Source organism: Alosa pseudoharengus, unplaced genomic scaffold, assembly GCF_046254945.1.
Source record: "Alosa pseudoharengus isolate Yale_2024_CS ecotype anadromous, Long Island Sound unplaced genomic scaffold, YU_APseudo_1.1 YU_APseudo_1.1_scf_3, whole genome shotgun sequence".
Lineage (NCBI taxonomy): Eukaryota > Metazoa > Chordata > Actinopteri > Clupeiformes > Clupeidae > Alosa > Alosa pseudoharengus.
The window spans coordinates 18185244-18202574 of NW_027468718.1; the positions used below are offsets into that span (position 1 = coordinate 18185244).

At 38.9% G+C, this 17331-nt stretch overlaps 1 non-coding gene across 1 annotated transcript; it reads left to right on the forward strand.

Annotated features, from left to right (window-relative positions):
- The first annotated feature begins 16446 nt into the window (after positions 1 to 16446).
- Positions 16447 to 16519, forward strand: trnaa-agc (transfer RNA alanine (anticodon AGC)). Its single transcript has one exon. It is a non-coding gene; the product is annotated as a tRNA-Ala (tRNA).
- The last annotated feature ends 812 nt before the right edge of the window (positions 16520 to 17331 follow it).

Below are 17331 nucleotides of genomic sequence, written 5' to 3' on the forward strand. Positions count from 1 at the left end.
GCTACTTGGAACATCTCTTTAAATTGTGCTCAAATACATTTCTATGGAAGATGCTAGCATGGCAAGCTGGTTTAGCCAAGGCCTAAAGATCATGAAGGATAGTATGTAAGACATTGAGCCATGAGATTTGAAGCCCTTAAAAGAAATGCACTGTTAATTTACTGACTGTTATTTTTATTTAATTCATCTTGAGATGTTTTAAGTTTACATTTCAGCTCAGTGAAGCACTTAAAGCACCAACACTTCATTAAGTTACTTTTCTTGTATTGTAAATCATAAGTCATAGGACAACCTATATAGGACAGTAATAAAGGGAAAAAAGTGAACCTGCTGCGGTGTTAAATGCGATGTGGTTGAAAATTTGGGTGCACCTAACTTATGTGCTGGTGCACCTAAGAAAAAAAGTTAGGCGCACCAGTGCAAAAAGTCTGGAGCCCTGAAGGGGCTAGGTTATTAACTCATTGAATGCCAAGCTGTTTTTGGGAGCTTTGTCCTAGAGTGCCAGCAATCTAGACCATTGTTGATGATTTTTGTACAGCCACAGCATATTCTGTGTTATAGCTATGAATACATACAATGGCTCGATTAAAAGGTGAGACTTTAAACTCTTGGTGGGTGCAAACCGTGTATTTCTACACGCCTCTGTTCCTGAGAAATCCCAAGCTAAACAGTGGCTAGTTTTCATCAAAATCGCTGTTTTTTTTTTAGAAATGGAGATATAACGTCTTTCATGAAATATTAAGTGTTGCCTGTTACTTATGGAAGTAATTATAGTGAATAATTACTTAATATTAATCTTAGACTGGCGAACTTCAGGAAAAACTCAGGAATCAAGTTTGTTCTATTACAAGCAGAGAGGGTACAAAAAAAAAGGTCTATGTAGGCCTAGCCCAGGCCATGGCACAAGGCCATGGCCTCTGTTGGATCACCCTCTCTCTCTCAGTTCTCCATGTTCTAATCTTGTGTCTTACAATGCAAGTTAATCACTTTTGTATGAGTTAAACAAAGAGGAAAAATGGCGCCAAAACAATCCCACTTAGTTGGTTCTCCACTTGGTATCAGACACACCTACTCACACCCACTTCACACCTATCCATTCTTATCAGAATAGCATGAGGAGAGATATCATATATATCAGAAATATCACTTATAGAATGTTCCAAACATTCTCACAATCAAATCATTACAATCCTTGTACTGAGACTATCAGAATGATACCAAACATGAATACATTTACATTTCATGACACATGGATACATTATATCAAGGTAGCATCTATGTAACTGATAGGCCTTAAACCAGCACATTAGCATTTGATTGGGGGAGGGGATGGTGTCTTTGTTTAAAACCAAGAAGGGTCACATGGCAATTCAATTATTAATCATTTTAACCGTAAAATTATTGCTATCAACTCCCCCTTTTCAAGTCTGAATGACTTGAATTTTAACATAAGATTCCATAACATGAGCCTTCTTGAACAATTTTACACTTTTTAAAAAAAAAAATTATAGTCCATACTCAGTCCATGATCAGTCCATAATCAATGTAAGTGTGTGCATGAGCAAGGATAGCGTGACAAGAAAAAAAATGCAGCGTTCAGCATACACCCCCTCTTGTGTTTCTCTTCCGTTGAAGAAGGGTCCTCTTATGAAACTTGAATGTGTCTGCATTGTTTCAGTTTCAGTGTAAGTGTATGCGAGTGCAAAGGGTGTGCATGCAGGCCGCGTTCGGCGTGCACCCTTGTGTCAGTCCAAATATGTCCACATGTATTGCGGGCAGTGAACAATGTGCGATGAGTGTCTTTGATGATGCGGGAGTGCAAGGCTGCTTTCGGCACCCCCTTTTGTTGCTTTTGTTGCTTTCAGTCAGTCCAGTTTTGTTGCTTCCAGAGTCATGGCAGTTGGTTCTGCCACAGGTTCCGTTGGACCTGTGGTTCCTGAGCCTCGTCCAGTCTCGTCCAATGACTGGCCTGGCTGGCCACTGCTGCTGCTCTGGGCTGTACCTGAGCCCAGGGCAGAGTTGTCTGGTCCATCAATCTCCACTGCTGCTGCTCTGGGCTGTACCTGGCGTGGTAGCTGAGCCTGGTTGGTGGAGCCATCCGCCATCTTGAAAGGATCTTCTGAGATGTTTGCTTAGTGGTAGTGGAAGACAAAGGCATGTCACACCTCCCTTTGTCCCTTCTGGCATGAAAGAGATTCTGGAGAGACTGCAGAGTGAATTCACAACAACTTGGAGAGACATTAGCATGAGTGTAAACAGAGTCAAACAGTGTCTCGTGAAAGCAGATTCACAAGTCAACAACAGTATGCTATTCAGTTTCTCAATTGGAGACAGTCACACCTATAGGTCTTCTAACATAGCAGGGCTATTTACCTCCAACAAACATTTGCATCTATTGACAAAGGCCAATAAAAGAAAATAAATAAACTTTTGGTTAAGTTTAGATGTTTAAAAAGAAAAAAATCCACAGACTCACGTTGGTAGGGTATCCCTGCATGTCTTTTAAAGAGATTTTTGCATTAGAAGTGATGGTCAGTAAAACAAAATGACAATTTGAGCAATGAAACCAGTAAACTTAGAAAAGAAAGTATTTCAAGTCAATACCATATATCTCCCCCTTTTTATAGTTTCTTAACTATAACAGATTGTGATCCCAATATGAATGAAGAAAAAAAATACACCACTAAAAACAACAACAAAAAAAACAAATAAAAAGTAATTTCAAACATAAAGAAACTCAAGTTGTGGGTATGAATCCATTCAATTGAACATTTGCCCACACCAAACAAGGTGTAAACATGTAGCAAACATTTCCCATTGGCATACAAGCAAAAATAAAAATCTGTCTTAACATGTTAAACCCCAAAGGTGTCCCTCAAAAGATAAAATAAATTAAAGAAAGACAAATGGTTGAAATCAACAATGGTCTCCCATTAACACTCCTCATAGGTTCAAATCTCCCCAGTGAAGCTCCGTATCCATGGGGGAGAAGCTGGGGGGTTGGTTATAGAATACAGTGATGCTAAAAAACAAAGGCAGTGAGATAAGATAGCAAAAGGTGTGAAAACTTTTGACCCAAGAAAACAAAGACAAAAGAAAGAACATCATTTCAACATTCAACAGTTCAGGTAATCCTGTTTCATAGTTGGATGAAACTTAAAGGCAAGAAAAGTTTAAAATAAAAATTGAAGTTTAAAAGAATCCTGACAAAATAAATGTTGTTTCTGAAGATACTTAAAATAAATTGTCTCTCATCAAGTAGGCCTAAAACGTCAATCCATTTCAGCTGGGAAATAAAAGTTACAGGAAAAGGAAAAAAAAAAAAACTACTTGATACATAAAATAAAGGTATTGAAGTCCTTAATCCTGATAAGATTATAAACTTGCAACAATTCCTCACCCATACATTTCAAAACAGAAGGACTTGAAACAAAAAATGGAAACAAACACATATAAAGAAATAAAAGATTTAAAAATAAATTCACACACACAGGGCCGGCCCACACGCGCATTCATTCATACTGGACACACAGACACACACAGCTCCATGGAGCTGGAGGACAACTTAAACGGGCTGCAGGAAGAATTTCTTGCTTAAAAAAAAAAAAAAAACGGAGACAAAGAAGTTTAGTCAAGCCTTTTCAGTTAGCTCATATTAGCTCACAAAGACATCTAGACGCCCCTAGCGGCAGCTAGTTAGCTCAGGCGTACTTAAAAGAGGCCTAACCATGCTCTCTTGAGCTTATGCTGTTTGAGCTTATGACACTTGAAAAAGGTTATTAGCCTACGACATGAATCCTGGATTCATCATATATCAGTCTATTAATACTTGAGTGTAGATGTACAACAAAACAACACATCTACTCAAAAACAAAACAAGACTAGTGTTAGCTTAACACTTTGGATTCTAGCCGCTCATGCGCTCTTGGTGATAAAAACAAACACAGCAGCGCCAAGTTCTGTCTAATATTCTGTTTTGGTAATGAAGGAATGAATGTTCTGTAAACAAAAAGGGGCATAAGCTACGTAGCTTCTTAGGACCTGGCATCCCTAAAACCGCGGAAAATAGGTCGCACACGAACCACCGTGTTTAATACTGAGCTGTTGAACAAACTCGCCTAAACTATTTACTCTCTAGACCCACTAGAGAGGCTCCCTTATCTGGATTGGGCTTCATAGAAGCCAATGTCATCCATTTACAAAATATGGATTAATTCGTCTTGTGCGACGTTTTGCCAAAATCGGGGAAGCACAAATTTATGTCCACTATTAAATTACGGTTTTGCCAAAATATTGCCAAAATCGGGGAAGCACAATTTTGTATCCACTATTAAGTTACGGTTTTGCTAAAATGTCTACTCACTCAGAATGCCTTTTCCGATATCTTAACGCCCGTTCCAAACTGTGGTTAGCAGGAACCGCCCGGATTTACAGATCCACCTTCGTTCATCACCAAAGAAGAAATGCAGATAAAAAGCGTCCTTACCTGGGAGCTGTCACCAAAGCGATGAGAAAAAGAAAAAGAAAAAAAAACTGCGGCATTTTAGAATCAGCGACAAAAGTATATTATCTCTGCGGTTGGAACCTCCATGAAAGTAATTATAGTGAATAATTACTTAATATTAATCTTAGACTGGCGAACTTCAGGAAAAACTCAGGAAGTTTATTCTATTACAAGCAGAGAGGGTACAAAAAAAAGGCCATGGCCTCTGTTGGATCACCCTCTCTCTCTCAGTTCTCCATGTTCTAATCTTGTGTCTTACAATGCAAGTTTATGGAAGCCCGTTCCCGCCACTTGAAGAAAAGAAACTGCCAGATACGAAGTCAAAATTATGAGATTTAAAGTCATAATTATGAGATTTTAAGTCATAATTATGAGATACAAAGTCAAAATTTTGAGATTAAAGGTCATAATTATGAGATATAAAGTCATAATAATGAGATATAAAGTCGTAATTATGAGTTTTAAAGTCATAATAATGAGATTTAAAGTCATAATTATGAGATTTAAAGTCATAATAATGAGAAATAAAGTCGTAATTTTGAGATTGAAAGTCATAATTATGAGATTTGAATTCATAATTTTGAGATTTAAAGTCATAATTATGAGATTGAAAGTCAAAATTTTGAGATTAAAAGTCATAATTATGAGATATAAAGTCATAATAATGAGATATAAAGTCGTAATTATGAGATTTAAAGTCATAATAATGAGATTTAAAGTCGTAATTATGAGATTTAAAGTCATAATTATGAGATTGAAAGTCATAATAATGAGAAATAAAGTCGTAATTTTGAGATTGAAAGTCATAATTATGAGATTTAAAGTCATAATTTTGAGATTTAAAGTCATAATTATGAGATTGAATCGTAATTTCGAGATTATTAGCCTACCCGGAATAGGTCATGTTGTGTCAGACTCAAAAGGAACGCTAGATAGACATGTCAGTATATCCCAGACCAGTCATTGTAGCCTAATTGTAGCCTTTATCTATTGATATCTATTGATAGCTAAGCGATGGACTCGATTATTGAAGATTATTTCAGACGTAAGTATACAAATGATGAGATTTTGTATCGTTTATCTCAGGAGCACAACATTAATATTAGTAAAAGAACTCTAGAAAGAGCACTTCAGAGGAATCAGCTGTGGCGAAGACGCAATAAGGCAGACGTCAGAGAAGTAGCTGATTTCATCCATCGCCAATTACAGTCCTCTGGCCAACAACATGGCTACAGGTGGATGCAACAAAAGTGTTGGATGGCAGGGATCATCACGGACAGAGAGACCGTTCGTCTCTTGCTGCGTCAAATGGATGGTGGTGGCGTGGATCTGCGTGCGCGGCACCGTCTGAGACGTAGAGTCTATGTCAGTCGTGGCCCTAATTATGTGTGGCACATAGATGGATATGACAAATTAAAGCCGTATGGGATATGCATCAGTGGTTGTATTGATGGGTTCTCGCGAAAGATGATCTGGCTACACACCCACTCAACTAACAGCGACCCACGTCTTATAGCGGGGTATTTCATTGATGCAGTAATGGAGCATGGTCGCCCATTGAAAGTGAGATTGGATCACGGGACGGAGAACACACACATTGCCGCAATGCAAAGTTTTCTGCATGGCAGTGAAAACAGCATTTCCCCAGACTGTGTCACTCTAGGTCCAAGCACGGGGAACCAACGTATTGAACGCTGGTGGTGTACTTTGCGGAGTGAGTGTGCTCAGTTCTGGATGGACCATTTCGACCAGTTAAAGGCTGACGGTCTCTATGATGACAGCTTCATCGACAAGTCCTTAATCCAGTTTTGCTTCCAGGAGGTGATACAGGTAATGGGGCCTAAAATACTGCTGAGAACGTTTAGGGACTAGGCCCACCCCCCTTCTGCGCAGCGCGGAGTGGCGCGCAAGTGTCGGAGTGGTCACCATAGGCTTCCCCAACTTCTAATGTGTCAACCCAGTAACAGATCAGTAACAGAAACAGATCATTGCTTCCCAAAGCAACGAAAGTAGTTAGTCTAGGCTACTTATAACTTGATTTACATAGCGAAGACAACTACATTTAGCCTGGCTCCGCCTGCATATCTTCGCTAAGTGTCATTATGGTATCGACCTATGCGCGCGGCCAAGTAAACTGAGCGACTGCTGGGAGGGGTTAGGCCTACTAAAGATGCCACTGGTCCGTTGAGTGCGCTCACAATGGGAGTTTGTCTGTCATGCTGCAAATGAAATAGCCCCGACTCTCCCTCTCGCTACACTGTTGCGTTTTAAAAGCGAAACTGATGCCACAACCGGTCTGGGTTTGCCGAAGTAGCCTGTACAGGCTGCATTTAGTACAGAAAATCAGCGACATAGCATGTACATGTAGGTATAGTCTACACTGTGCCTATTTAAAGACAGGAGCATAGGCCTAAGCTTGCCGCGACAACAGCAGTCACACAGGCGCGCCAGCAGGAATGAATGGTAAGCGCATCAACCCCTCCGCGCGCAACAAAACATTGAGAGGCTTAATAATATTTGTCCGTTTCCCGGTTTCATTCGTGCATGGCCAGTTAAACCAGCACTATAGACCAGCAACACCAGCTAAAATGACCAGCTTGAGGTGGTAGGCTACGACAAGCAAAACCAGCTGAATTATCATAAGCTGGGAAAACCAGCTGATCGGTATGTTTTCGCAAGAGTTTTGCTGGTTTAGCAGATCAACCATCATAGGGTGGTCTAACATGCTGGTTAACAAGCTGGTCAACCAGCAAACCACCTTTAGCTGGTCAGGCTGGTTTTTCCAGCAGGGAAGTCACCCACAACTTCTGTAATTGCTGCGTAGCCTACGTTTGTTAGGCTAGTATTCCCTCTCCTGCTCAAACAAAAGGTGCGTACATTAAAGTTGATTTTGACAACGTGTTTAGAAATTTTAAAGAAAAATTGTAAATAGCCTATTGTCGAGCAGTTAATGGGATTTATTGAATTCATTTAATTAAAAACAGCCTTTTGAATGAGTGTTACAACTAACCCCGCATATGGGGCAGGTTGTAACATTTCACCTATCGCCACTCTCGGTGGAATTGTAAAAGAACAGTAGCTCCTACAAACAAACTTTCAGTGCATATGTGTAACAGAGATATGTATGTTGCTTGTTAAAAAGTAGGTATAGTGAAACTCAAATGATTTTAGAATTATTTAGCCATAACCAAAAAGTGTTACTTTGTGCCCCGCGCTCCCCTACAGTGGATGGGAAAAGCTAGGCTATAATATTTTTTCCCCTACACATCAAATTGATGTACTCATGTTTCTTCACTTACTGTATCTAACAGGAGGAGCTTAATGAAGTTGCTGCTATCTGGAATGACCACCGCATAAGGGCATCTCACAATCCGAGGGCCCCAAGTGGTCGCCCATCCATGCTATATGCGGTTCCCAACCTCTACGGGGCACAAAACTTTGGTCAGCAAGTTGATAACGCCAGGATTGACCTTTGTCTGGAGGACTGTTCATTTAAAGACTATCCTTGTGATGAGGATGTCTATCACATTAGCACTGAACTGATGACAGAACACAACCTCCTGATGTCCACTGACATCTATCAAATCACTGACCTTTACCTGAAACTTCGGGAATTAGTTCGAGATGGGCTAGGGGAATAAATATGTTCTTAAAATCGATCATCATGGTGCTGAAATAAAGGCTGTGATACTGTTTACCTAAATATGCATTGTTACACAAAATGCATAACTAGGCCTACATAAAAACACACAAGCACAAAGCACAAGCATAAACTTATAAAATGTTGGTGGGTAGTGGAGGGGAGGGGGGTATTGAGGTATTCTGCCAGCTAAACGCTGTCCCTTAAAATAATTGTCTATTACTAAGCTCCAGTGTGCTAAATATTTAATGTTGAGCAAATGTACTGTTGGCAATTTTAAATTCATATTAAAACCCATGTTCAAATCTATTTTATGACAGATTTCTTTTTGACTTCACTGAATACTGTTTATATTTAGGGTAAGGCTATTTGCACCCCTGGTATAATTGAACATGAACTAGCTAATCATTGCAATCAAAACCGATTTCTTGTTCAAAATTGCGCACCTTCTCTCCAGAGACGTTGGTACACATGCACACTCACTCCGCCAAAACGCATCAAACGGGAATCGAACCCCGGTCTCCCGCGTGGCAGCCGTTGCCTATGACCACTGCACTATCTGCTTCGTCAACTGACGGTTGTATGTGTTCACTGAACAAAGATTATGAAAATAAAACACAACTTTTCCATTTCAACTTTAATTTGAACAGATATTAGTGCTGAAACCGTTCAGAATTCTTCACTTTCTGCTGACGAAAAAACGAATGTTGGCCATGTTTTTTTGGGCACGCGAGCAACATGTTTTTGTTGTTATGTAACAGGGTGTGAATAGCCCAAGGCCAAGGGTACGAATAGACACTCCGTTATATTTATTTCATAATAAAACTGCATTGTATCCATTGCAAAAACATTCCCAGTATGTTATGCAGTACCTCACAGCACAGAACATTTTAAGATTAACAATGAATTGTCACAGCCTTAAAAGCATGAGTAATATCTTAGGAGTACCTGTGTTTCCTACCTGTGTTTGTGCTACATGAGCGGCAGTAGGCCTAATTCACAACAATACAAGCCTAACAAAACATGTCTTTGGCCATTTTCTTAAAGGTTGTTACCCCATTGCAGCAGTTTCATTAGGTTGACATTTGTACTGTAAAAATTATATACAAATTATATACAAATGTAGTTATACTTAATGATGTATCATATTTATTATTGGGATCCAACAAAACACAGTTTTTCAGAAATGAGTTGAATGGTTTTATTATGTTCTTCTAAAACAGCATTAAAACACAACATAAGCACTACTTTATTAAGACTGAACAGGCCTTTCTTACATACCAGAATTAATGGAACATACGTATCAGGACAGACCTATCTAAAATACCTCAGTGGTATTCACAGAACACATAAATAAAGACATTGACCACTAAAAATTCACAGATCAGGACCGGTCAATTAACATATAATAACAATGAATTGACAGCACATGTTCGTCAGTGTAACACTGAAATGTCTCTCCCTCACAAAGACAAAAACAAAAAACAAAAAGAAAACATGTTTTATCAATATGACATAAAGCAATGCATTCATTATGTGTCACATTTAAACACCACATAACCATTGGTGTGTATTACTTCATTTAGGACTGAACAGGCCTTTCTAACATACCAGAGTTCATGGAACATACATATCAGGAGGACAGGCCTATCTAGAATACCTTAGTGGTATTCACAGAAAATGTAAATAAGGACAGGTCTATCTAACATACCTGAGAATGCACAGAACGTGTATCAGGACAGGTCCAGTGAAATACACAGAACAGGACCAGTCATTCAACATAACAATGATGTGACAGCACCCCCCCCCCCCCCCCCCCCGACACACACACACGTACATGCGTGCATACACACAAAAGGAAACATTTTTATCAATATGACACAATAAGCCAATAACCTTTAATAGTGATTAAACTTTCAAAATAGTGTACCAGGGTGAAAATTAAACTGTAAACAATGTGTTCTTCATGTCTTAAACATCCATTTGAAATCACTTCATGAAGTGCACAAAAAGTAGCTTAAAAAATCTCAGGCACACTGGGAGAAAAACAAATTCTCAAAAACTCCATTACAATCCAGCATTTAAAAAGCTGTAAATTAAGTCAGCTTGACATGAAGCTGCTGGTGGGAATTACATCAGCTAAACTATGTCCATTTCCCACATCCCACTCTCTAATACTTTGTTGAATTCATATCTAAAATCAGGGTAATTGTCATACTCAATTGGCAATTCCAAGTAGCAGCCACATGTGTGGGCAATGGGCCGTCTCTGCAGACCTTGCAACTGCGTGAAGGTCACACTAATGCTCTTACCAAGAAACAAATCAGAGCCTGTGCAAAACCGAAGGAAAAGAGACAAGTGCTGTGTGTCGGATTCTCTAAGGTATGTGCCAAGATACTTGCCAATTTGCTTTTGCTGATTATTCACAGTAGTAGGGTATGAGAGAGACCTCATCACCTTTCTCAATGTAGGGTGAAGATTTTCATAGGCTACTGAAATTCCCTCTAACTCTGACCTAAAGGGTGCCATCACATTGCTCCACTGCTCGATTACAAAGGCAGGTTCTTGAATCAGCTTTTGGTGGGCAAGCTCCTCCAAGAGCTGTTCAATATTATCAGCAGTTGGCACTCTTCGACAGCTATGGAGATCCATTATTTCTAGCAATTCTTCCTGATCCACACTTTCAAAGTCTGAACGGCAAGAATCAAGGACCATTCGCTCTGACTCGGTAACATACCTGAGGAAGATGTCAACAAGACCACTTTTAACACAGCCCAAGGCAGCTTGCTCCAAAACTATTGGGGCCATTTTTATAGGCAGGTACTTCTCTTTTCGCCAACCAAGTACAATGATTCTGCCAATGCTTTCCCACTGTTGCCTACCAAAATCATGGCGTAAAAAAGGCACCTTGAAAGCATTGCCTAATGTACATTGCTCATAAAAGTCCTGCCAAAATTCAGTCAGCACATCCCTTAAAACACCGCCTTCATCAACTGCCTTTTCCAACCTTCCATTGGGAAGAACCACTTGGATGTAAACGTCATCTAGCATGATACTCTCATCACAAAAATGTGAAATGAGTTCTCTCAGGATCTGCCCACGATGAACAACAAGGATTTTCTTCATTCTTTCACTCTGAATAATAGGCACATTGGTGATATCTAGGATTGGAATAGGTGAACTTATTGCTTGAGGAGAGATTTGTAAGGTATCATCAAGACTGACACTGTCCACATCATGTAGGTGTCCTTGGAAGAAGGTAACTGTGCCACTATCCTCTAAGACATCTACAGCAATGGCTGCATCAAGTTCACTCACACTAGGCAAATCTGACATGTCAATAGTGGAGTAATCTAAGGGGACACGATCACTGTTTGTGTCGGACAGGACATTGCTGCTTCTAACATATATGACATCGCTGGGGTTTGTCTCTTCACCTTCACCTAGAAGTGTACTAGGCCTAGGGGGATTGGAGGAGGCTGTATTCTGCATGTCTTCCCCTTCCTGTGTAAGCGTGCCACTGTTATCAAGGCAACTAGCCTTCTTCTTTGTGGTTAAATAAAACCGTAAAATGGGCAGCTTTGTTTTTTCGTACAGTTCTCCAACTGTAGTCTGGTTATCTAATGGGTGCTCTTGAAAATCTGTAAGATCAATGTGAAAATCTGTAACATTTCCCTCTGAATTTTTTTGATCAGGAAAAAACAAGTTTATGGCTTTTTCAATCAACTCATCTTTCCTACAATCCTTGAACACACATATTTTTCTTGTACCCCCTCCTTTTTTGGCCCTCACTTGAAAAAACTGCTCTTTACGGAAATTCAGCCATCCCAATTCTATTTTCCTTTCACTCTTCTGAGCATTTTGACTTGGTACCTTCTCAGACAAATGTTCACGATCCCCACTTCTTGATATCTTGGCTTTCAGTCGCTCAAAAAGTTTAGATTTGCGGGCAACAGGACAATTTCCCTTCCGTCTGCAATATCCAAGGACAGCCAGTCGGTCCCCATAGGATGGTAGATACGTAGTTAACTGGGCATCTGTCATGACAAGTAGGACATTGGGATCAATCTACAAAAACAAAAAAGAAAACACACATTAAACCAATCAACTATTTAGCAATAGATAACATAGCATTTTGCTTTTCTTTTGCAATGTTTATGTCTGATGACTTAATCGATTTCTTTGTGCATTCATATCAATCAAATTGCAGTGAGGTTGTTTTGGTTGGCATCTCTTCAAAACAAGGCAATTGTATTTTAACTACCCAAAACTGAAATTGAGCAACTTTGCCGTTTAACAGACTAGTTACCTTATCCTTTTCCAGTTGCTGTATGGTTTCCTCCGGTACATTCCGCAACCTCAAGAAGTCACACAGCCCATCCATCCTGTGACAGGCCAACACAAATATATAATGAAAGGACGAAAGGCCAACAACATTGTGATACATTTAGAACAACAATGCACTACCCTCTGCACATTCTATAATCCATTTTGGGTAACACTCCATAATAAGGTGCCATAATAAATAGCTAACTAGTAATTACCTAACCCTTTGTTAATTGTTACTAACATATCTATTTGGTACAAGTTAATAGTTTTTCATCATTAATTAAATATTAGTTGTTTGCATAAAAACTGTATGTTAATGCTTTAGCAAATCTATTAACTAATATTGCATTAATATGTGATTACTAATTAACAGTTATATCTTACATCATTTAAATGTTTAATGTTTATTTGCAAACTACTGTATATGTTAATAGAAAAGTTAATGACATATTATTATTTAACTAATTGTTATTAAACTGTGCTTCTGCCTATCCCAATATGAACCACTCTCCATAAGACCCTTACAATAGATAGATAGATACTTTATTGATCCCCAAGGGGAAATTCAAGAAAAAAACATGGAGCTACCTTGACATGTTGCCACTGTTGTCAGCGCCGGGACCGCTTGCAATAAAGTTGGCTAAGCTTAATTAATATATTAGTAGTATATAGCTATCAGTGTGGAGCCCCTTATAATAAAGTTGGTTAAGCTTAATTAATATATTAGTAATATATAACTATCAGTATAGGGGACCCTTATAATAAAGTTGGTTAAGCTTTATTAATATATTAGTAATATATAACTATAGTCAGACGGTGAAGGGACTGAGACCAAAACTGGCTTATCACATTTATTCTTTTAGGAAAAGTTAAAACAAAACAACAAGTAGTTGAATGGGCTATATTACATGCATCATTTCTATACCATCACTGTCAGCCCTACTAGCAAGGGAGACATGGAATGTTCAGGTGCACAGAACGACAGTTTATTAATATTCTGAGACTCACTAAACACTCACAGAGTAGATCATACGTAGGTAATGCATAAACATAATGCTAAACTAAATGTACATTCATTTCCTGCTAGACTGAATTGCACTTTCCATGCACACTAAGCTAAACTGCTTAACTACACTGAATGCATGGAAAGTTGCTAGCGGAGTTTACAGAGTAGCCTATGACTGACCGATGCGATTTTTCAAAATCGTGTCATGGTGAGAAGCAGCTAGCAGGTAGATCTAAGGGATAACGGCCACCGAGGTGTCCTGTTATACGGAATTAATGGACGAAGGCGAGGGGCAAATAACTCCCCGACGTAGCGGAGTCCATTAATTCCGTAGCACTATAACTTGACACACCTCGAAGGCCGTTAACCCGCTTATCACCCGGTTGCCACTGTAACGATAAAGCCATGCCTTTATAGCAAGCGAAGGAAACACGCGGTTCAGTTTAAAAAGAAGCCCACTAGTTAAGCTTGTTGTACAACTTTCGTTGGCCATATAACAGCGTGTCTAGAGCATATCTTGACATTTAAAATAGTATTAATGACATTAATTATTCATAAACGTTCATTAGGCTCCCGTAATGTGCATTAGGACAACAGGGAATGTTAGAACAATATCAATGTTAAAGCCATGTCAAGTTGCCTAACGGTTGCTCGAGGCTCGAACCTAAAACACTGCTAACGTTAGCAGTGTCCCAACAGTTAGCAAATAAATGCATGTCAGCTTCACGCACATTTTCTAATACACGATTAAATGCACTCTGGTGAAATGTTGTGAACTGACTGAGTATTCACTGACCAACAGACAGCATATTATGAGAGCCCGAGGGCTCCATCAAAGTTCACTTGCCTAGTAAACTAGAATTATAGAAGATAGTCTAACGTTAGCTAGTCAAATATCAAGCCTAGTCCAGTACTAACGTTAACGTTAGCTGCTAACTTACACCCAAACGCTACTACAACTAGCTGCTACATAGCCACGCAGTGCATTTTCCAGCAAAACATGAACTGGATGAAAAGATGAATTGTAGGTATTACACACTAGCAACACTATGCTCTACAAATTCGCTTACCTTGCTGGATTAGGAGAGGGACTGAGATGAGACGGTGTACATGCCACTTGCAGGTCCAATTCTGACGACGAGGTCCAACGTTTCGAACTGGAAGGAAGTGATGCGACTCGCGAGGTCAGGTAGATTTATAAAGTCGTAATTACGACTTTAAATCTCATAATTACGACTTTAAAACTCATTATTATGACTTTAAATCTCATAATTATGACTTTAAATCTCAAAATTACGACTTTATTTCTCATTATTATGACTTTCAATCTCATAATTACGACTTTAAAACTCATTATTATGACTTTAAATCTCATAATTATGACTTTCAATCTCAAAATTACGACTTTATTTCTCATTATTATGACTTTCAATCTCATAATTATGACTTTAAATCTCATAATTACGACTTTAAATCTCATTATTATGACTTTAAATCTCATAATTACGACTTTATATCTCATTATTATGACTTTATATCTCATAATTATGACTTTAAATCTCAAAATTATGAATTTAAATCTTATAATTATGACTTTCAATCTCAAAATTACGACTTTATTTCTCATTATTATGACTTTAAATCTCATAATTACGACTTTAAATCTCATTATTATGACTTTAAATCTCATAATTACGACTTTATATCTCATTATTATGACTTTATATCTCATAATTATGACTTTTAATCTCAAAATTTTGACTTTGTATCTCATAATTATGACTTAAAATCTCATAATTATGACTTTAAATCTCATAATTTTGACTTCGTATCTGGCAGTTTCTTTTCTTCAAGTGGCGGGAACGGGCTTCCATACAAGTTAATCACTTTTGTATGAGTTAAACAAAGAGGAAAAATGGCGCCAAAACAATCCCACTTGGTTGGTTCTCCACTTGGTATCAGACACACCTACTCACACCCACTTCACACCTATCCATTCTTATCAGAATAGCATGAGGAGAGATATCATATATATCAGAAATATCACTTATTGAATGTTCCAAACATTCTCACAATCAAATCATTACAATCCTTGTACTGAGACTATCAGAATGATACCAAACATGAATACATTTACATTTCATGACACATGGATACATTATATCAAGGTAGCATCTATGTAACTGATAGGCCTTAAACCAGCACATTAGCATTTGATTGGGGGAGGGGATGGTGTCTTTGTTTAAAACCAAGAAGGGTCACATGGCAATTCAATTATTAATAATGTTAACCGTAAAATTATTGCTATCACTTACTTGTGTAAACTTTCCGGGAAGTGATCAGCGAGACCTGGCGAGACTGCCACCTAGTGAGACCCACAAAAATGGCCTGGTTTTGACCTGACGTGCATGTGTCACTGATTCGACCCAAAGCGGCAACCGAGTTATGATAAAATGTCCAGATAAAATGTCCAGATTGTGCGTTTTCATGAGTTTTCGATCATCATATATTTAATTTCCATTCATCACAGAGTTCCCAAAATCACATAAGGTGTGTTAGAGTGTCTAGTTTCGTAATTTAAAAAAAAAGCTAAAAACGTAATATTACGTTTTTGGCACTCAATGAGTTAAGTGCTTTGTATGTGAGGAGAAGTATTTTGAAGTTGATCCCGTGTTTGACTGGGAGCCAGGGGAGGTTGTGGAGGACAGGAGTGAGGTGGTCACGGCAGGGGGTGGAGGTGAGCAGGGGCGCCGCTAGGGTTGTATGCACCATGGCCCAGGCCGCTGATTACCCCGCCCTCACCCCCCCCCCCCCAAAAAAAAGAACAGTGGCAACCCTACACATCGAGGTGTTTCAAGCTTATGTCCTTTCAATTTCTTACAGTTGGGTCGTTGTTGCCCATAACACGCTAGCATTGTGCTGAATGACGTCAGACACGTTTGAAAGGCTTTTTAGAACAATTAAGTGGGGGGATTAGCTCAAATGGTAGAGCGCTCGCTTAGCATGCGAGAGGTAGCGGGATCGATGCCCGCATCCTCCAAGAAACTATTATCTGGCAACATCTTATCATATGAGCAATTTTTATCAAACCACTGCCTTCCAGTCCCTTTTAGGGAGTTCAACTCATTGATTAGGGCTATCCCCACAGGGCAGACCCAACTTATTAGAAACCATTTATCCTATCAGGGTACTCAGAATGTATTGCAATATAGCGTTTGTTTGGATGGAATCGATCTGGTTGATAAGAAATGTGACTATACGCCAAATTTTTCAGACAAAGAAAATAATCACTCCCAGGGGGAAATTTTATTGGAGATCTTTTGTTCAGGAAAAGCTTGGCTTTTGTCGAACAAATATTGTGTTACAAACAAAGTTAAAGAGGTTCATTTTAAAATCCTCCACAAAATATATCCTGTGAATATGCAGATGTACAAAGTGAGTGTTCCTTTTATGGTGATGTAGATGAAACTTCAGTTCATCTATTCTTTGAATGTAAAAAACTGAATTGTTTCTTATTGACCTTAATAAGTACCTTTTTGATCATTTAGATATAATTACTCGCTTAGTATGAAAGATATTTTTTTCTATTATTAACCAGTTCAGAAGCCGGAAGTTTTCCGAGAGTGGCAGTTCTCCCCTTATTAGACATTCTCTGCTAACACTCAACCCCAGACTAGTCCATTACCCCAGACTGACCCTACTCCCCAGACTATTCCTACACCCACACCCCAGACTAGCCTGGCTCTGCCCTCCCACGTACTTCCGCTCAATTTTAATTTCCCTTTACGTCGTCTGGGTCTGCGGTATATTCACAGGTTTTCTCCCAGCCAATCTTTACCTGTCCAATCAGCG